We start from the raw sequence: 22,066 nt of genomic DNA, 5'->3' as shown, positions 1-22,066 counted from the left end.
GCATTTATAGGGCCCCCCAGCCTTGCCCTGCCAGCCTCATGTCCTTTCCTGTTCTGTCTGTTTTATCCTGGCTCTTATTAGGGATCTGGCCTGTTCCTAATGAAATAACAGCTCCCGTTCATGAGTCACTACGATACTCCCAGCACTGTGCCAACGGCTTTATCTCACATCCTCATTGGATTAATCCTTACAAGAACTCCCATCTCTGCTTTTCCCCATATCACCCGTGACCAGTGCACCTGCCAGTGTTCCCTGCTCTCTCTTCCCCTGGCTCTTTAGGACCCTATACAGGCACCCAAGGGCCCCTTTGCTTTGACAACTACATTCCCCATCTAGGAAATGTCTATCCAGTCAGAAATCCCTGAGTGGTCCTTGACCCCTCCCTCTCCACCTCCTCATACCCAGGCCACCCAACAAAGTCCTGCTAAGGCTTCCTCCAAAAACATATACCCCCTCTCTCATGTCCAGTTGTGTCATCTTTGCAGAGCTCCCCTGACCTAGGAGGGAGAGCCTCTGAGCTGGACTCCCTGCTTCCGCACTTGGTCTCCTTCGGTCTCCCCTCCGGGTGGCGCCAGCCGTGGTGATAGAATGACAGCCTTCTGCTCCCACTCCTTAGGGGCTGCCCGGGCACCTGCAATGCACAGCGTCTTCAGACTCAGCTGGAATGTCACCTCCTTAGGGAGAGCTTTTCCCTGGCAATACATTCCTTTCTCTCTTGTTGCCCCCAAATTCTCTCCTTCAGACTCTCACTCTCATCATTACATTTATTACAACTGAAATGATGTTGGCCATTTCCTTGCGGCTTTCTGTCTTAGAGCATATAGATCATGCATGTCGCCGAGCATGCATCCTATGTGGGCAGGTGCTTGTACTCAGTGCTGCAATAATTATCTGTTGAAGGTTGAATAAATGACCCGTATGGTACTAGGAATTTTTCCTGCCCCTTCATTCCACCCCTACCTACCTCATTCAGCTCTCAACTTTTGAGCACTCTTGGTTTTAGGGGCATAATCCCCACAATGGCCTGCCTACCAGAGGAATGAGATCAGACATCCCATTGGAGACTTTAGTTCCTGGCTCCTCCCAGAGCACCTCCCTCAAAAACTGCAGCATCTAAAGCCTAATATGGAGTTCTTGGGCTACATTTCTGTCTAGCCAAAATCAGCTTCAAGATGCAGGACAAGTTATCGGCAATCCTGAAGCTGGAAACCCCAGAGTGATAAAGGGCTTCCAATGATTCATTGGATTTGACCTTTCTTTCTTTTTTTAAACCAACAGCATATTCATCATTTCCTTTACCAGACTGCCAAAATATATGGCATCTCAGGAAAAAAGGGGAGTTAATCCTGGCTGGGAACTTGCCCAAGCACATGAAAGCCTTACCCAGCTCCTGACCTGCCCTGGCTCTGACCAGGGAACCTGAAACCTTCATGTGTTTATCTGTCCTTCTCTCAGTCTCTGTCTGGGTGATGCTGGTAGGTGGGTAGATAGGTAGGTAGACAGATGTGGGGCTCAGCTCCAGGTCCAGCCCTACCACTTAAACTAACCATGACATTGGGCAAGCTGCCCTATCTTTCTAAATTCTATCGCACAGATGAGAGAGAACACTTGGTAGATCTGTTGTGAGGATTAAGTGAGAAAATGTATAGAAATCACCTTCTGTGATGCCTGCCATACAGAAAGTACCTCCACAAGGAAGGTCTATTCCCTGTGTGTGTGTCCCTAGTTGGGTGTGGGTGAAGGCTGGAGGGGGAGAGGGGTACATCCTTTCAGAGGAAAGCCCCAGTACTGGTGACCTCGACCCTTGAATCTACTTCTGCAAGGGGCTGGTCTCTACTGAGGCCACTTACCCTAGGTGGTCCCACACCCTCTTCTAGCTGCCTATGTGCTCTGTTCTCTCCCTTGGGATGGTAGCAGGGGGACTGTTTCAAAGCCACTGACCGCCTGGCATTTGGCCCAAGGAATTTCATTCTGGATCTGTGGCAATGTTTTATAAACTTGTTGAGGCCATTTAGATTTTTACCGAGGTCTTGAGTACTGAGGATCAGTGGTCTCACTGAGCCTGTGACCTGGAGGAGCACACCTCACTTGCCCTCTCCAGAGGTTGCTGGTTAAGATGTGAAAAAGGACATGGATAAAGGCGGGTTTGACTAGGGTGACCTCTCTGGACAGTTTGGCTCCGCAAGAATAATAGCATTAAATTGGTGTGTGTATTTGTGCTCTGGAAACCATACCAGCCAGTAGGCTGGTTCTCTCTAGATGGTGGAACCTCCTTTTTTTTTTTAAAAAAAAGAAAAAGTTATTTATTCCTTTGATGGGGGTACAGGAGGAGCAGAGGGAGAGGGACAAGCAGATTCTGCACTAGGCAGGGAGCCCTACACCGGGCTCAATCTCACGACCCTGAGATCATGATCTGAGCTGAAATCAAGAGTCGGATGCTTACCCAATGGAGCCACCCAGACACCCCAAGATGGTGGAACTTCTTTATCAAAGTTGTCAGAAGGCTAATGCATGAAAACACTGTATTCAGGCTGCTGTGTCCGTGGCTGACTGATTATTCCAACAGCCACGACTGAGGCCCCCTTATGTCTCCTCTCCTCCCACTTCCTGATTTCCCAATATCTCTGCAAACCAGGATGACTCAATACAAAAGGAAAATGTGAAATTCAATCAGCATTTTTTTCTTGATTTTGACTAAAAGCCAGGTTTTCAGCCTTCTCGGAGGATTATAAATCCCCGGGTTCTTGCTCAGTCCCTAACATACTAGCAGGCTTTGTTCAGGGAAAGGAGGGGAGGAGCTTGGCCTTTCTGGGGATGAGGAGCCACTCTGCACGTCCATTCCCTGCACACATCCACATCCTAAGTGATGCATGCACAACGGAAGCACGCTGCACAAAGGATGGCAAACTAGAGAACGCTGCCTTTGCTCAACATCTTGTGTAAACATTCCGATGACTGGTCCAGAAATGAGCAACAGCTCTCTCACCATAAGTCAGAGCCTTGTCAGAGTTTTGGTTAACATATGACTGTGATCATTCGGGCTTGAGCGAAAAGATCATCATGGCCTCTTGGATGATGAGCTCCTAAGATACTCAGACACTGGCTGGAAAAGGGCCCCTCTGTTTCCCTAAAGGCTGTCCTCGAGAGGCAGTCATAAGGCCTGGCCTGTCTAGCGATCAGATTCTCTGTTTCAAGCCGGGGTCCCCATATGGCGAGGCAGCATCTGTCCCCTGATGGCCACTGCCCCTGAGTTGGGCTCAGTGGTGGAGAGGTTAAAATAATAATGATAGGGTACCTTGAGTTCCCGTGCCACCCTTCATCTCAGAGTTCCTTGTATGTAGGGGAAATAGTAAAACCCTCAAAGGGGAGCCTGATCTTAAAGATCCCCAAGGCCAGTGGCAGGGCAAGAAACTAGAAGCTGACAATTGGAAAGAGGCAATTGCCTCTTGTCACTTGCGTCCCCACTCCTGCCACATTGTGTATTTCGGTCAAATATGTGAGACCCTACAAGCTAGGCACATTTTACTGCTAAAACCCAGAGCTACTCTTAAAAAACAAAAAAATTGATTATCCTTGATCTCTGCAATGCTCCTCTAATTATTATAAAAATGGAATTTGAAGGCAATGACGAAGAATTTGTCAAAACAGATTTGAGAAAAAGAAATTAATTTCCTGAGACTTTGATAAGATAATTTTCTCTTCTGGAAAACTTGCTCCACAGCCCTTTCCAGCTGAAGCACAGTCCGTGATTTGCTTCTCCATTGAACACTTATTTCATCCTTACCGTGGATGGAATACAAGGATCAGGGTCCTATTTTGGCCTCGGGAATACCACAGGCTGTTCCAGGAAAGAGGCCCTAGACCACTGGGGAGTTGGGGTGGGGGACGAGCACCGGGGCCATAGACAGAACCGGGACCATGCATCCTCTGGGCACTGCTCTCACTGCCCTCTCACTGCAAGCACTGGCCACGTCCACTGCAAACATCGTTTGCAGGAGGCACTGCGCTGAGGGCTTCATACCTATTCACCTTATTGACCTCCACTTTGGGGACGGGAAAATAGGCTCAGCGAGGTTCAGCCACAGGTCTGGTGGCCCAGAGCTAGTTGGTGGTGGAGATGGAGCTGAGACCACATGAGGATGACTCTGAAGTCAGGCCTCCTATGGAGTTACTCGCAGATGCACACTCGGGAGGGCAACAGCCTTCCCAGAAATGCCCGTGTCATGACGAGGCCGCTCTGGCCTGCTCAGCACAGCCTCCTGGCCAAGCTGAACTCTGAACGATGTATTTAAGACGGTTCTCGGGCATTGGAAAAGGAGACCCACACGTTGTCAACCACAGAAACAGACACAATGGTGTCAAACAGCAAACTTCACTTATTCTCCTCTAACTTTTCTTTTCTTATTTTAGGATTTTATTTTTAAGTCATCTCTACACCCAACATGGGACTCGAACCCACAACTCCAAGATCAAGCGTTGCATTCTCCAACTGACTGAGCCAGCCAGGCGCCCCCTCCTTTAACTTTTCCAGTCTGTCAACCCTGGCTTATTTCCTACATCGTCCTGATCTCTAGTCAAACCAGTGTCACCTCATCAGTGACGTCCTCCCTGACCACTACACAGGAAGTATGAGCCATGGCCTCCCCCTGCCTTTCCATCCCTCCCCCCCACCCTAGACTGTTCTCTTTGTAGCACCTATAACCACCTAGGAGATCATATCAATGTGTCTCTTACAATTAGATTTAAAGCTCTATGAAATCAGGAACTTTGTTCTGCGCATTGTTGCATTTCTGGTACAAGACAGTGCCTGCCCTATGTTAGCTATGATCTTTTAAAAAATATTTGCTTATTTATTTGAGAGAGAGAGAGCACGTGTGAGTGCAAGCAAGGTTAGGTGCAGAAGGAAAGAGAGAACCTGAAGCGGACTCCATACTGGGCATGGAGCCCAGTGCAGAGCTTGATCTCACGACCCTGAGATCATGACCTGAGCCAAAGTCAAGAGTGGGATGCTTAACCACTTGAGTCACCCAGGCGCCCCTAGATATGATTTTTTTAAATGAATTGATACCTTTGTTGAAATCTTAAACAAATGAACAAAACGCTGCCCCCCAGGTGGGCGGAGAAGACAGAAGGTATAGATCACGAGTGCTCAGATCACGAGTCCTGTTACTCCACACGCAGACCCTGTCTTCTCACCGAGAGCTCCCTACTGCTCCCTGCTATGCATGTCCCCCTCTCCCTGCTTTTGCTCTGGTGTTTCCTTACCTTGGAAGCCCATTCTACCTCTATCCATTGTCAAAGCTCAGCTTGAAATGACAGCCCTTCCACGAATCCATCTCCATCCCTGTCCTCTGCCTTCAAAACACTGACTCTTCTCTCCACGGCACAGCACTTGTTCCTCTAGTAAGCCACTGATCGCATCTTCCCTTGTAGAAGCATTACATTGGTCCTTCCAACCATCCCCAGGACATGTCCCTGTGCCTCATTCAGCTTTTTAGTGTCTTCCATAGCAAGCACAGAGTTCTTTGCTTAGTAGGAACTTAACAAATGTTTCTAGAATGAACAAGATTCATTGAACAAGATGCAGAGGACACATGATACCAGCTTCCACAGGGGAGGACCAGCTGGCCAAGCTTAGAGGAATGAGCAGAATGCTATTAGTGGGACATTCAAAGTTTGATAAGACGATTACCTAGCCAAATCACTTTTAAGTCTTGTCTTTTTTCTAGAAACAATCAAAATGATCAATTTGGTCTATGATTGAACATTATTTTTTTATGGGGCTAGAGTCCAGATTACCAATCAAAAGCTGAACAGGCATTCTGAGGCTTCCAGTGCTTATTTGAGCAACACAGACCCTGAGGTACCAAGTGACACGAGTAATGAGTGTCCTTGGGACTAAGTATCAGACATTCTCTGACTAACCCAATATTCCCATGATCTCAGTACTAACTGCCTGACAGCTATGAGATCTGAAAACAATGTACTATCCTCAAGATATGAAAAAAAAGAACCCTACAAAGTTGAAATGGCTGTTTAATAAAATGCAAACAAACAAACAAAAAACACTTTGTCACCATTTTGAGTTAGAAATGAGTGGTCATAAATATTTTACTGTATTTTTTTTAAAATCAGCGCAAGTGTGGATGCCTTCCCTTTGTGAGACTTCTCAAGCACCCAGAGGTGGTCCTCTTAAAGGAGTCACTCGTAGTCACATAATTTCAAAAGCTGAAATACGAAAGCTTTTAAAATATCTTTGCACCAAAAAATACTTAATGAAGCAGATGGGTGCATCCTAACATGTTTGATATGATAGGAGCTAAGAGCCTTTGAAATAAAACTATGGGCTGCCAAAGCCCTTAGAGCAGGGCATCTCCCCCAGACCCAGAGCACAGCAGTGTGGCTCGAGGTCTGAGAGCTGGGCCTTGTATGGAATGGAAGGTTGGACAGGTGGACAGAGCCAGATCACCACAGTGACCCCCTGTGTGGGTCTCCTTAGGGATCTGGGCTTCATTCTCAAGAGCAACGGGAACAGGTGTGTGGATGTCTCTGTGTGTGTTGTGTATTTGCACAATGAGATTTACATTCAGGAATAATTCCTTTGCAATATGGAAAGGAAGATGCAAAAAAAAAAAAAAAAAAAAAAGGAAAGGAAGATGCAGGAAGCCTGTGAGGAAGATGTTGTAATAATTCAGAGAAGGGAGGATGGTCATTTGGATTAGGAAACATGGTGAAAGTAAGGAGGAAAGCACAGATCGAAGGATCTTTGGGTCTTTCCTAAGGACACAAGCTTGGAACCTTAGATGGAATTCTGTTTTGTAGTCAGTGGTGTCCTAGCATTGTTCAAGTGACATTCCAGAACACTTCATATTCTACTCAGGGCTGGTATGAAGGCACTGGGCAGCCACCCTAGGGAAAAGGGGATAATTACATTCAGACATAATTCAGGCTTGGGATCATGGTGTGTTGTGGATTGCACAGTGGCCCCAAAAGGTATGTTTGTGTGCTTACTTCTGAAACCTGTGAATGTGACCTTATTTGGAAAAAGGGTCTTTGCAGATGTATTTTATGGTTTCTAGATGGGATCATCCTGGATTATCTGGGTGGGCTCTAAATCTGATGACGAGTGTCCTTATAAGGGACAGAAGGGGAGAAGATGTAAAGAGAAGAGGCGTAGCTTGTGGGGACAGAGGGAAACTAACACATGGCACATACAGAGCAAGACACAGAGAAGGGTGCTCTCAGAGGCACCCAAATCTGCATTTATTCCTCACATACCAGAGGCCGCCCAACATGAGGCCAGGTACCCATGACCTGAGATTTGGTGTTCCCCTGTGCCAGGCTCTAGATGAGCCTCCTCCAACTGCACCCATGAAGAGGTCACTCTGGGGCCCTTGGAAGCAAAGTCATGCTTCTAGGGTTAGGGTAGGAAGGGCAAGGCCTTTGAATGAGGAAGTGAGCAGATCTTGTCTTATGGAAGAATCTGAGAGAACAGCAGTAGGGAGGGGAGAGGGATTGGAGAAGTTGAGAACACCCACAAAGCCTCGGATACTTGAAGGAGATACATTCCATGATCTGAAAAGGAATGTCCTTAACCTCTCCATCTTCCCAGTACCTTCTCCTCCATCTCACCATGTGTCCAAAACCTGGGTGTAAGTGACCAGGATCCTGGCTTTTTGGTATTATTTTTGTTCTTCCTGGCTGGGGTAGAATGGCTGAACTCCTGGGTCTGTCCTGGGGCTGCTGAGCACGGTTGTATAAGTTGTGCACTGCACAAGTGCACCTGTGAGGGGGTAAGCAGGAGCTGAAACGCAGCTGTGCTGCTCTTCTTGCCACGCTGTGAACCATAGGAACCAAGGGGCCCCCTACTGTAATTTGTAGAAAGGCATAGGCTGTGCCAGCAGCAGCCCAGCCCTCTCTGGGGTCAGCCTGGCCTTGGTCCCCAGTACCACACCCCTAATGGTTTCCTATTGAGCTCCAGCAACAGTAGCACCAAATTCTCTGCCTTCATGATGAAACACCATCCCCCAGAACAGTCTATATCTCCCCTCTCCTTCCTCCCATGTCTTCTGCCAAAGTCAGACTCTTGCACCCAACAATGCCAGAGCTGCTGGGACACTCCAGCTTTCCAGAGGTGGAAACACCCTCTGCGGAAATACTATTTCCTGTGCAAAGTTGACCCAGAATTCCTCAAACCCTTGTCACAAGAAAACCCTGATATTAGGCGAGGTCTATCGACATGTAAAAAAGCCCAGATGCATATCACAGACATTTTCTAGGCTTTACTTAGAAAGTTTATTACAAGTTGGTTTAGAAAAACATGGACTAGTCAGTCACCTTTTACTCTACAAACTTCTGTGCTCGTTATGATCATTCATAACAAGAATGTATTCTCCTTACTTGGGTAATTAAAAAACAGATCAAAGGTTGGAGGTCAGCCGCATGAGTGCGACATGAAAGGGAAACAAAAGGCGATCATTCAAGATCTTTTATTTTCATCCGAGCCTCAGGACTTGAATGATGGGGCCTGATTCCCTCCTTCCTAATGACATCAAGTGTAATTTAAAGCGACATGATTCCACACTGCAGAGTACGTTCAACAACAGCACAGGTGGGATCCGTTAGACGCAGAAACTACTTTCAATCATTTTCTCATTTTGTCCTCAAACAATCCCGCTAGGGAGGCAGAGCTGTCCCCACTTTACAGCAGGGGAACGAAGGCTCGAGGAGGTGAAGGTTAGATGCTAGCACGCGCTGGAGCAGGCACTGATCGGGAGCTGGGCTGTTGGCACTAGATCCACTAGATCGTACCCTCTCCCGGGGGGGGGGGGCCTCCAAGCCTCTCCCATAAGTGTTCCCAGTGGATCCCACACACTCCCGCACCTGCAGCTCAACCACAGCAAGCCAGCCCCGCGTGGCTATGTTTTCTCTGTCATTGTTAAGGGGGTCCTGCTGGTGGCAGGGTTTAAGAGAGTCGGTCGTCAGATTCTTTCATCCTGCCAGGCCTCTTTTTGGCCAACGAGCCCACACGAAAACCAAATCACATAGAAGAAAGGAGAAGAAACACCGAACCATCCTTCTTCCTCTCGGCCTCTGCCTAATGCTCTAGACAATGTTTGTGGCCCCCTCCCGCCACCAGATTCATAAATTGAAAACCTGATCCCCAACGTGATGGAGTCTGAGGCCTCTGGGAGGTGCTTCGCGGCAGGGCAGAGCCTTCGTGCACGGAGAGGCCCAGAGCCACCTGCCGGTCCCTCCCCCCAGGCGCGGGGCGGGAGAAGCTGGCCCTTACCTGCCCCCAGACGTGCCGGCGCCCGGATCTGGGATTGCCCAGGCTCCAGGACTGACGGAAGTCCACGTGTGCTTTATAAGGCCCCGGTGGATGGTGTTCTGTTACTGCAGCCGAAGGGAGACCCCGACCCTCCACAGCAGGTGGCCCCAACTCTTTCAGACCCGCCCAGATCCCTGCTGGGATTCTGACCCCACGATGCCTCCTGGCAGGTTAAAATAATGAGAATTTGCCGCAGCTACGGGGGTTCCACCTTCTTCCCAAGTGCCTTCAGGGGACATGATGTCCTCAGTTAAGGGGAGATGGGCCCTGCCTTCTGCGCCCCATCAGCGTGGCCGGACCTGGGCTGAACCTGTGGTTTAGGCCGTGGCTGCTCCAGCCCCGCTTGGAGCTGGGGGGCCGGGGGGCGCAGCGCGGTGTGGTCGCCCTGACTCTGGCCCCTAACGCTGCTCCTAGCTGCCAGTGTGGCTCTCAAGCTTCCTTATTAATAAATTTGGTCCCTGAGTATTAGAGGATTACCAAGCTCTTTGCAAATCTGATGCAAAGCCATGGCCCTCATCCAAGGAACATTTCAGTACATCTATGATCTCGCATATAATTTCAGCGTGTTCACTGTTAGGAACCCCTGGGGTTCAGATGGCTGTTCGTTCGGGTGCCTCTCAGCTCTGACACTCTGCCTTTCTAGGGTTCCATCAGGAGGGAACGCACACCACTGACCTCCCTTCTCCTCCGCCACAAAAGATACTTCCCCAAGGTCACACTAGGCAAGATGCGATGGGCTTTCTGTCCCTCCACAAGGTCTGTGTGCAGGAACCACCTTCATCCCAACAGGCTTCATGTTTGTGGTTCTTTTTTTAAAAGGAGTTAATTTTTCCTGGGCGCCTGGGTGGCTTGGTCGGTTAGGCAGGCATCTGCCTTCTGCTCGGGTCATGAAATCGGGGTGCTGGGATCAAGCCACCCATTGGGCTCCCTGCTTAGCAGGGAGTTTACCTCTCCATCTCCCTCTGAGCCCCCCTCATGCTCTCTCTCTCTCAAATAAATAAAATGTCTAAAAAAATAAAATGAATGAAGTTGCTTTTTGCTTATTTCAGATGAATATAAAGCAATAAATAAGAATGGTTGGAGGAGAGAAGAGATGAAAAATACAATCAGACTGTAATGGGCGAGGGCCTAGGGTAGGGTGGGGAGTGGGGCGCGCATGGCAGCCCCACCCCTACTTCCCTTCACATCTAACCTTATGGATGTGCCTTGGGCTGTGGTGAGGAGCCATCAGCAAATGTGCCACCAACTCATGGACCATGCTGGCCTTTCAAAAGTGTCCACTTCCCAGATTTCCTCTGATTGCTCTGCCAGGCAGATCCTGTTCCCAAAGCCCTGGGCAGACTCACCCCATCCTGGGAAAACAGATGGACACAATAGCCCTATCTCTGAGTGTAACGCTATATCATTTCTTTCCAACCGGCTAGCCATAGATGAACAACTCAGTTATCGGGGGCTGGGGGCGGGGCAGGCGGGGAAGCTCCCATGGGGCAGGGTGCCTGGCTGTCATCCTACTCGTTTTCACTTTCATTAAGCTGACACCACTTACTCATCTGTAGCGTGCTTCCAAGTCTTGGGAATGCATTAAGCTCGATTGTACTCTGGGGATAAATAATGCCAACCACCACTTCCTGCAACAAGTGCATTACATGCGCTGTCACTAATCAGTTAACATAAACGGCATTTTTCCCTATGCAGAGGAGAAAACTGCCAGCATGATTGTTGCCACGCCACAGATGAGGAAACCAGGGCTCAACAAGGTTAAATGACCAGCCACACAACTGGCAGGAGGCCGAGCTACGATGCAGGACTAGGCGTACCAAGCCTTTCCTTTCCTTCCTGTAGCCCAGCTGTTCCCAAACTCATCCAAACCTTAGGATCCCCCCAGGAATCTATTAAAATTCCCAATGCCCACCCAGCACACACCCAGAAATCACAATCTGTAGGGAAGGGACATAGGCATCTATCATCTATCTATCATCTATCTATTATCTATCTAACATCTATATATTTTTAAAGCTGCTCAGGTGATTCTAGCAGGCAGTTTTGGGAACCACTATGAAAGCCTTGGAAGCATCTTCAGCTGCAAGCACTTACAAATAACCCAAGAGAAAGGAATGAAAAACCAGCAAATTGAAGAGCAAGCTAAGAGTAGTTGAAGAGATGCACATGAATCAAAGAATCTCATTTCTCTATGGGCAATGGAAGAAACCTGATGGGAAGAAGAAGCTTCCCTGATGCAGGTGTAGATGACTCAAATGGGGGGCTGGTTTTTAGCGTCTCAGTGTTTAAGAGATGAACTGAAACACACTGAGTGTCATGCTTCTGTTAAGTAGAATTCCTCTCTGCCCTGCCCTTGGGGAGAGAGTGGCTGTTTCCTTCATGTCTATCATAGTTAGAAGCTGGTTCTAGATGCACCAGGCTCTGTGGCTGGTGCTGCCCACCGCCTCCACACCAGCAAGGGGAAGCTTCTGAGAGCCTTTTGCAACAGCAAAGACTGCTGGGGATATATGCAGAACACTTGTTTTCATACCTTTAAGAAATATATTTAAATTCCTTAAAAACTGGAAGCTTGTTAAAGAAGCATCAACCCTCCACTATGCTAGGAATAGTTTATTGTGATGTTATCTTGTGGAAACTTAATTCGAAAATTTTGATGGTCAAGAATACTGAGGAATTACTGCTTTTATTGGATGGTAGGTAGAATTTTGGCTGAATGGAATATTACTGCTATGTCTTGGCTGAAGTCCAAGAAAGGATAATTAACAAATGATTTAGTGATGGTTCAACACCTACCCTAGTTAATACTTCACTTTATTTGAAGTAATACATATTGTCCACATGGGCCTCATGTTCATCATCATTTGGAAACATTTGAATTTCCAAATCAAATCTATGTATCACAAGTCTTATATTTCAGTTAGGTAAAATTCCCATACTTAGATTTGATGGATCTTTCTTCCTCAGATAAAGATACAAGCCAACGATGAATGAAATCCACGATTCACTGGTTTTCTACTGGTTTTGTTTTCTTCTTTTGGATTTAATGGTAATATATCTAAGTACAATATAACTAGGCCAAAAACACTTGTGTCAACTCTACTTCTGGGGTGCATCAGTTCACTGTTACAGGGATCTAGGGGAACCTACCTTGTTGTTTGTGAACTGTTAAGATGGCCCCAGGAAATTCAAACTCACTTCAGAAAAAATGTGGGCCAAGAAAAACTTTCTCTGTATTGCTTCCCACTGTCTCCTTATAGTCTATCTCTGTTCCATTGTCTTTTTTTTTTTTTTCTTAAATAAGACAGATCTCTCAAGAAACTCTGATCTAGTGGTTTGATAGTAGAGATGGTGTCTCAGGTGTTCTATTTATAATTTTCCAAAGACTGTAAAGCCAAAGTCATTGTGCTTGAGATTAGTTTGAGTTTTTCATTCCATCCACTTACATTTGAAGCTTGTCACTTCTCATGTTGAATTCACTGCAGCATTCGTGGATGGTGGTACTTTGCTTCCTCACTAATGTTTATGGATTTAGAAAACGAGAGGGTCCTGTTTAGAATCTGCTGTGAGGAATGTCCACTGAGAACATATTTCTGTAATCTTACCCCAAGTAACATTGCTGCTAGGCCACTGAAAATTGGGTAGGTCCTTGGAAATACTATACTTTTGCATAGGAGTGGTTCACTAATATAAGTAAATATAATCCTACGATTCTGAAAACCAAATAAACGATAAACTTGTTACTGGCTAGAAAATAGCAAAAAAGAGAAACAGACTGTTTTTTTTTTTCTACAGTGGAAAGTTGAGCTCATAAAATAGTCATTTTTAGGGAAACATGTGGTTTCTATCTGCCTATGTGAGCTCTTCTGCATTCATCTTCTGTTTAATATATGACACACATCTGTCTTCCTTTTCAACAGGCAGATCCTGATGATAAGCCCAGGCATTATTTAACTCCTGGCACCACCCCTGCTCACAGCACCGGGCATTTAGTAAACACCAAATATGTGTTTGTTGGATGTACAAAAGAATATTGGTATTTGAAGACAAAAGTACAGCATTCTCATAAAAAGCCAGACTCGCAGGATAGAGTCAAGAGGGCATTAAAGAGATGGGGCCTCGGCCATGGCCAGCCCTCTCACACAGAGATGAGAGCCCTGATCTCATCATCATCAGGGCTGTTCCCCCAGTTCTTGTCGCAGCAGCCGGGGCTGGCCTCTCCTTCCCCGTGGTCTCCCCAGCAGGCCACAGCTTTGGAAGTTACACTTCTTTGTGACCTGAGCGGATTCTGGTCACCCTGCTATGGCCTCCAGTCCCACGAAGTGTGTGCGTGTCCGTGTGCTCACGTCCACACAGGCAACACAGAACTCTTCTAATGGGAACGTTGTAATAAGAGAGAAGTGTCAATGGATATGTTAGCCATGGCTTTTTTACTCAACGTGCTCGACATGGGAGGGGACGGACTCTTAAATATTAATGCAACTCTTCATGAAGGGACTTTTAAAATCATGTAAAACACGAATGTGGCTCAGTCTTCATAAGAAATTTTAAAGAAAATCTTCTGAATAGCAATTACTTCCACTCACTAACAGTTTTGCTGTCACCCACGATCACCCAGGCAAAATCTATAAAAGGTGCATTCAAGCTCCTTCCCAACTGTGCATAACTGACAGTCTAAGCCATCTGAAAGCCACATTTATTTCTAGAAATGTGGATCCTTTGGTGGATTTTAAAATTTATAATGTCTTCGTAGAAAGTATATTTGAGCACGATGTTTGAGCTTGTATATAAAAAAAGCTTAGATAATAAAATGTATATATATTTTCTTCTAGTTTATAATCTTCTTTCCTAAGCTGTCTATAATAAGAGTCATTTGATGCCTGTATATTTTTGGATTAAAAAATAATTTATTTTTGCAATAACACAAGAACGTGTGAAAATGAGCTTTATTTTATTTCCTTATTGCCAACAGGTAAAGTCTTTTTCTATGAGACTTAAAAAAATGCTTTGAGAGGTGCCTGAGTGGTGCAGTCAGCTAAGCATCCAACTCTTGGTTTCAGCTCAGGTCGTGATCTTGGGGTAGTGAGATGGAGCCCTGGGCCGGGCTCTGCACTCAGCACAGAGTCTGCTTCAGACTCTCTCTCTGACCCTTCCCCAAACTCTCTTTCTGTGTCTCTCTCTTTCACTCTCAAATAAATAAATCTTTTTCAAAAATGCTTTGAAAGAGATACATATCTCAGAACAGAAATAAGAGAAGTAAACATAAAGTTTCTCACAGTTACTAAAAATTCAGTAAGTATCTATAAAACAATAACTATGACCCAGTCTAAACACTGCAGTAAGCTCCTCTCCTGGTAATCCTTAAGCAGCCCTCTGAAAAAGCCCAGCTGTAAAAATGATGTGATTTGATGCCAGCCACAATCGTGTGGAATATTCCCCAATTTAAAAAATTGGATCAAGAAATAGTAGATTTAGGAAAATTACTAATAATGAATGGAAAGAAGCTTTCTTCTAAAGCATCAAACTCAATCACTTTCTTAACTGCTTGTATTCTTAAATCATTTAAAACACAAATCACTTTAGATAAAAGTAATCATCTATGTGCAATTCCCAAGCAGAGACCATTCTGAAGCAGATGTTTCAGGCTTTTTCCTCTCTGAAGAATTTATTAACCTCAAAGGAACTGCTTGAGACAATCTCATTTGAATGAGATTTTGGTATTAGAATTCAAGGGAGAGGCCAGCGTTTACTTATAAACCAAAACAACCCACATCAATGATTCTAATTGTGTACACACCAAAGAGCTTCAGTTTGTCAAAGTCACCTAATATTATTTTAAAGTCTAGCTCAAGATTTTTTTTTGAAAGCTTTCCTTTGCTGCAGACAGAAGGAAGGGGGAAAGGGGGTGCCCGTAAATATTCACACTGATTCACAAAGAGAACTTGCCCAGATGTTCAGGCAGAGGGTGATAGAGGCTTTGGAAAAGGGAATTCATCCAGGGAACAAAAAGCATCAACCTCTGCCCTTACTATGGTGTCTCTTGGGGTTTAGAAAGCTCGCCTCGGTCAGACACCTCCAGCTAAGTGCTAGGACCCCACATGGACTCAGTTCCCAAAATAGGATCCTATTTTTAAGTTTGTTTGCTCTTCTACTTTTTCTCTTCCTGCCCCATCTAAAGAACCCCAGAATCTTCTATTTGTCTTTTTTCTCTAATGTAAGAATTCCAAAATCATTTGCTTATAGATGCCTAAGAATGTCCATATGAATCCCCAAATCCAGGCTGTTCCTTTTTGGTGGGGGTGTAGGTGGGGTGGCCAAGCATAGACCTAGATGAGTGGCATATCTCTCTGCCAGGCGCAGCTTTAGTTACAAAAGAATAGAAGGAAAGGTATCTTTTCTTACCTTCCTATCAAATTTAGTGCCAAGCAAGGTCTAAGTTATCTGAATAGGCTCACAGGTTTGGATTTCTTTGGAGTTTTAAAGTTTCTTGCCTGAATATTGTGGAATACGCAAAAATATACTCTAGAACACTGGGCAGAGAGTCAAACAAAAAAAGCCTATAGCTGCGGCCAAGTTACCCACTACCTTCTCCAATTTTCGACTTATTTACTAAAAAATATCAAAATATATTATAATAATATTATAATCAATTTAACAGAAATATAGGCAGAAAACAAAGAAAGCAAAGGTATACTATTTCTGAAGAGGAATTATCTTTAATCCATGTTGTAGAATGCATAATCAAAATGACCTGGGCACTCATAAATAGCTCTGCCTTTCAACAAATAACAAAGGATGGTTGTTCAAACCTAAAAATCAACAATAATTCAGGGCAAGAGACGGAACGACCCAAACCATGTGTGCAGTTCTCTCTCTAGACACAGGGCCAGAGAAATGGGTTGGCCGAGAGCAAAGGTGCAGCATGGAAGATGCGCTGAGCTCCAAGACAAAGTAAATGACTACCAACCAAACTCAGTTTCAATTTTTATTATGAATGTCCAAAGTGACAGCATCCTGTGAAAGTGTCAGGTTCTCATTGATTCAATTTCAAGAGACCACAGACTACCACATGCCAAGCACTTTAATTTGTGACAGAGCCAAAACAAAAGAATGATAAAAAATATTCTTTTAGGTGTAAAGAGTGCTCTCATTTGAGTTTTTGTCATTGTTTTTGGTTTTCCCTGCAGGTATTGTGAACACTGATAATTTCCAAAACACAAATCCTGGTCTAGATACTTGCAGCAAACTTTTATAATCTCTGCCTGAATAAGAAGCTCATAAGAAATGTACTTATAAAGTATGTGTATAATACAATGTAATATGCCCGTTCATTGTCGTTTCTTTCCTTCCTCTCCCACTAGGTTCTCATCTACCACCTGGGTACCTGCTGTTTGTAATAACTGGACACTGAAGGCTGGAATGAACCCGAAGACTACATTGAACCCTGGATCTTCTCAAAACTGCATTGCTTTTTCAATGGAAGCTCAAGACTTTCAATTTTTGAGAGGTCCAAGGAGATGATTCATAATGGATTAAAGTCACCAGTCAAGAACTACAGTCTATGCATGTTGTGTTCAAGAAAAAAGCCGTGGTTGACTAACGCTATGGTTCTATTAATCTGTAGTTCCAACACAGTGTGACTTTTTCCCCCTCGGAAGGGTTTCCTCGCAATCTGCCCTTTCCATCACGGGTACTGGATGATGCTACAGATGGAGGTTGTTGCCATTTATATTCCAATCAATTCGGGTCTGTGGAAGAGCGTATCTCTTACAGATGCGATACTGTTCATCTGAGTGCATCCTCAAAAAGAACAATTATGAACTGGAAACTCATAGAGTTTGTTTTAAAATTTATAAAATTAAACCTGCTCCAACAGGTAATACAGGGAGGCATGCTTGCAACCTCTGGATTCAATCAGAAACAATGCCTGAGAGCACAGAGCCTTCTCAATAGGTAACGGCGGGTTCCTTTTAATGCTTCCTTAAACAAGATCCGATGTGATGCACATTAGAACTTTGAAGCACGTCTCATTTATTTCTACAAGGCCTGGGACACAGGAAGCTGCCAGAACTTCATTCATCATCTTGCCTGTTGACAAAAGGAACAATAGCTGGTCATCACTGGTCAATGGAATATAACTTTCCCTAGTTTTTTTTTTTTTTCCAAGATAATTCCTAAAGAAGAGATGGTGTCAACACAACAGCAAATGTTTCAATATTTGAAGAATTTCTGTGCTCTACAAAGCCATGTCTTCTTCCAGGACAGCAGGAAGAACCAGAGTATGCCATGTTCATCTCTCTCCTCATGCTGGAATTATTCAGGAGAGACCCCTGTCCTGGAAGTCAGCATGCCCAGACTCCAGATGAGGTTCCACCAATAGCTAACAGTGTCACCTGACCTTGCTGGGCTAGTCATTCCTTCATGTATACACTAGGAAGACCCCAATGGATGAGTTCTAAAGAGAAGGCCAATCCAATGACATTAATGGGTCCATGAGGTCCTGCCTCCATAGCTCCATTCAGAGCACAACCAGGTGTAACCACTTCAGTCTGTAGCAGTGGTTAGACTTACAAGATACCTAAACCTGCGGTGCTCTGGTCCTAGTTCTGCTTGGAGTTTTGAATCAGCTGATCTTTCAGAGATGTCACAAAATATCTGATAGTGCATGAAGTCGATTACAATCTTATGTGATGATGTCACTAAGCTATATGGGTATAAACTTCTGAAAATACCCATTTCCACATCTTTTGCTGTCTTAAGATCTAAGAAGTGCCTTTGGTGGTGGTGGTGGTGGCATACCTGCTGGTTTTCTTAAAAAATAATTCCATAAAAGCTGAAAAACACATTTAAAAAGTAGAGGAACACAGAAGCATTCTGTAAGAACCTACTACATAGTCATAAAATACAACTAGTTGAGCTCATTTAAGTAGTTATAACTAGTAATATTACCAAAGCACGCATTGCCAAAGTGAGGTGTAGACACAGGAAGTCTGACCTTAAAACTGATGCTTTCAACCACAATACAAAATGACCTCACCATAACCTGTGAAAATTATAATGAATTGGGGTCGAAAAGTTTAATGGGACTTTCATAGATGCCATAGGTACAACCAGGAATTAAGTTAAATATTTGGACATTTAGGGCAATTAGTTTCCATTAGGAACAAAATCATAAGCTTCAGCAATCGAAAAACTCTATTTAGTAATTCTAATTTGATCTTTATGCCTCTGTGGCTGGTAAAACTTAGACGATGCCAGAATAACAATTTATTTATATTATATCATATTATTGTAATTATTTTTGAGGGCATCCCAGTTGTGATGTGGGATAAGAAAAATGCTGAATAGGTTTTTCATGTTTCCACTGTGTGTTTGGCATAAGGGGAGGAGACACAACTCTGAAATGCGTTAATGATCCACATGAAACAAAATGGGCACCAAAATATCGTCTGTTACTTCGGATTATCCTAAGCATTTCGCTAATGCGTTGATCCTTCAAATGCCATTTTAAAAGCTACTCAAGAGGAAACGACAATGAAAATCAGCTCATCTTGACTATCATAGCTATAGCCTCTCAAGTCACAGTCATTTCCCGAAGTCTGGATTAAGATTGGCCAGGGTGTGAAGAGGATAGGGTTATTGTCCGGAGCAAATCAGCATCTGCGTGGTAAAAGGCACCAAGGCCATACTGGGAAACAAAACGAAAAAGACAGATTCACTCAAATTGTCAGGGGGACATACAGGAATGATCTACGAACACACGCATGTACCTACCGACACAGACCAAATGTGTCTTGTGCTGCCAAGTTAGAGAAGTCAAGATTTCTGTCTTGATCAACTTGAAATAAGCCAATAGTAAGTACATTTTTTATGGGATTCTGGCAAGTATTTCTACACCGTGCATGTCGGGGAGGTGTATGCATCCAAAGTACCCCTAGGAACCGCTGTCACAGCGTGTAAATGATCCATCACCCGAAAGGTGGACATTCACAAGTAAACACGTCAGGTACTCGTGCAAGTAACAATCAGAGGTGGAGAAAATGGTCACAGAGCTTATATATTTGGAGACCGCTTTAGTGCTCAAAGCGGTCTTCACATTTATGAACTCTCTGGCTCTCGTAACGGGGGCCCCGGCCCCCGGCCTACATGTGGAGCAGCCGAGATTGTGAGGGCTTGGGTGACTTGCTCAGCGTCACCTGGGAATGCCAGTGGCCGGGCCACCCAAGGGGAATGAGACCAGGTCCCACTTCCCTGGCCAGTGTGCACTCTTCTCTACGCTGTGGCTCTGGCTATTGACACCGATATCAACAAATTCATTATTTATTATTAATATTCATCTCTTCTGCATAGTTTTGTTGTTGCTATTACCACCACCCCCCCCCCCCTTAAAGGCCCTTGTGAAGCCTACCTCGTAAACAGATCTAACTGTCCCCACGACGAAACTGAGGTTTGGACCAGCGTCTTGCCCAGGGTCAGACGGCAAAGGGCAGAGCGGGAACCGAAAGCCACGTTGGCTCCAAGTCCCCAGCTCTGGCTCTTTCTGTTCACCGTGTGTGCTGTCGCCGTGTGTTCTGCACCCCGGGGCCCCAAGTTCTATGCATGTTATGGAGCTCCGTCTTTAGGTGTAGAGCCCACCATAAGCTGCTCTGTCTCAAGCCTCGTCACAGAAGACACCTGAGCACCCACTCCGCACAGGTGGCTTCTCCAAGCTCCTTAAAGAGCGAGTGAGCTCTGTTCCCAATTACCAAAGAGCTTCACTCTACCCCAGAATAATGGCTATAATTTCATTGTAAAGAGGAGGCCAAAACCCCCACTTATCAGTGAGAACATGGCACAAAAGATGACTTTTTTATTTTTTTAAATAAACTGGGACACAGTACCTGGAGGGGAGGAATAGTTGGAAGCAATCGTAAAAGTTCTAGAACTGGCCTTCTGCAGCTCAAGTTGCCATTAATGATGCATTCGCTGCAACTTAATTTTGAAATGCAGTTATTCTTTTATAAAATGGGCATAATGAAGGCAAATGGACATGGAGGTGTCCTTCTATAGCTGTAACTCACTGGTGAGTGGCGGGGTCTGCTGGTTCCTGGTAATTCACACACATGCCTCACTTCATTGAGGCAAACAGCCCTGCAATGCTGCGAGTTTCGTTACTCCCACATTACAAGCCAGAAAACTGAGGTTCAAGGAGCTTAAGTGACCTAGCCAAGATGGTACAAGGTGTCAGAGACAGACTTCAAGCCAAATATGCCTGATGCCAAGTATTTTATGCCCTTCCTCTAACAGGCTGCTTCACCCCAGATATCCAGGCTACGAGACATGCGAATGGCCACCCCATACTGTGACCTAAGTGCAGGACTGCTGATGAGAGGCCAGCGGTGACCAGGACAGCAGGCGAGGCCCCCCTGCTTCCAGGACAGCCATATCCTTTCTTACTTGCCGAAACCCCGTTCTAGAAACAGTGGTCTGGTCTCTGGGTCAATTATTGGGGTGACAGAAGTGTGAAGGAGTAAAGACCGGGCAGTGTTTACTCACTGTAAAGAACCCACCCCGGGCAGGCCAGCTGCAAGGAGGAACAGAAATTAACGTCAATTACAATGTAAAGGCTCTGTGGCCTAGTTCATATTTTACCCCGTTCAAGTACACTTGTTCTGATTTCCAAATGATCCATCGGAGCAGGCTGGAAACTGCCTAAAGCCTAGAGAATCATTTCTAAATTACAGTTGAGAAAGAGAATCTATAGAGAGGCTCTGACCCCCTTTGCATTAATCTTCATTTCTTCCTCAGCAAAACTCTCATCAGAGCTGCCGGCGATCAGCAAAGCTGACCAACCAGAATTCACTGCCTTCGTCTCTCCTGTTCTCTCCAAAGGGAGAAGGCGTGAGATTACGAAGCCAGCCGCAGAAAACCTACCCAGAGTGCGATCTGTTCCAGCACCAAGGCATGGGATTCATCACCGCTGGGCTAAGGAGATGATGGAGAAATACCAAGAAAACTAGGTCCTTGCAAACAGACTTTCAGATCCAAGCCTCAGCCAGCCTGCCCTGCCACGTCGAAAAGGAAGTGCCAGAGTTATTCATGGATGCCAGACCCCAATCTGCCTCGTCCAGCTGATCCGTCTGGTCAGCCCATATGGGAGCAGGATGGCTGGCACAGATCTGAAAGTATCAGTGTGTGCAGACATGTTCTAACATCATTTGCTAATGTTTCATTGTTCTGTAGTTAAAAACCTACTTAAAATGTGTGGAGCGACGTCCCATTAGATTAGAACAGTATGAAGTTGGGTCTTTCCAAGTACTAAGTGTAAGAATAATTAAAATAAAATAAAAGCAATTATTCCCTATTAGGGAAGTTTCTCTCTATGATGACGGATACCCATGGCTCCTTTACTAAACTGAGATCACATTTTCTTTCTTGCGTCACATCCACATACGTATTGTGTGTATAATCTGTGTGCATATTTAATCCCAACAAAACAGAACAATCATAGTCATGCAAAAACAGACCTTAGGGATTGCAGGGCACAACATTCTCATTCTAAACATTAAAAAACTGAAGCTCAAAGGGCTCCCATTTGCCCAAGGGCACACAAAGATTGGGAATCTTGATGACATTCTGATCTCTTGTCCTACAAAACACTGTATATCCTATAATGTCCCTTTCTCATTAATATAAATGTATCGGATATTATATCCTGGAAAATTACACCATTTGACACAAATCATCCAAATATAATAT

At 45.0% G+C, this 22,066-nt stretch overlaps 1 protein-coding gene and 1 long non-coding RNA gene across 7 annotated transcripts in view; one reads left to right on the top strand and one right to left on the bottom strand.

Moving 5' to 3' along the window:
* The first annotated feature begins 6,858 nt into the window (after nt 1-6,858).
* On the top strand, nt 6,859-21,670 carry LOC144314172 (uncharacterized). Of its 2 annotated transcripts, XR_013379969.1 has the most exons (4): nt 6,859-6,993; nt 16,690-19,183; nt 20,615-20,722; nt 21,200-21,670. It is a non-coding gene; the product is annotated as an uncharacterized LOC144314172 (long non-coding RNA). The 2 variants fall into 2 exon arrangements; XR_013379968.1 differs by having other exon boundaries at nt 20,615-21,670.
* The window catches only part of SCAF8 (SR-related CTD associated factor 8), a 147,062-nt gene continuing 141,296 nt past the window's right edge, over nt 16,301-22,066 (bottom strand). For 4 of the 5 annotated variants that reach the window (XR_013379852.1, XR_013379841.1, XR_013379849.1 and 1 more), the window contains one exon: nt 16,301-17,416. The gene's annotated coding sequence lies outside the window, so the exon portion shown is untranslated. Of the gene's footprint in view, nt 17,417-18,643; nt 19,017-22,066 lie in introns of those variants that run through there. The other variant, XR_013379846.1, reaches the window with a different exon arrangement.

This window comes from Canis aureus, chromosome 1 (genome assembly GCF_053574225.1).
Source record: "Canis aureus isolate CA01 chromosome 1, VMU_Caureus_v.1.0, whole genome shotgun sequence".
NCBI classification, from domain to species: Eukaryota; Metazoa; Chordata; class Mammalia; order Carnivora; family Canidae; genus Canis; species Canis aureus.
Note: the sequence above shows the minus strand (reverse complement) of the source record. Positions and strands in the feature narration are given on the sequence as shown.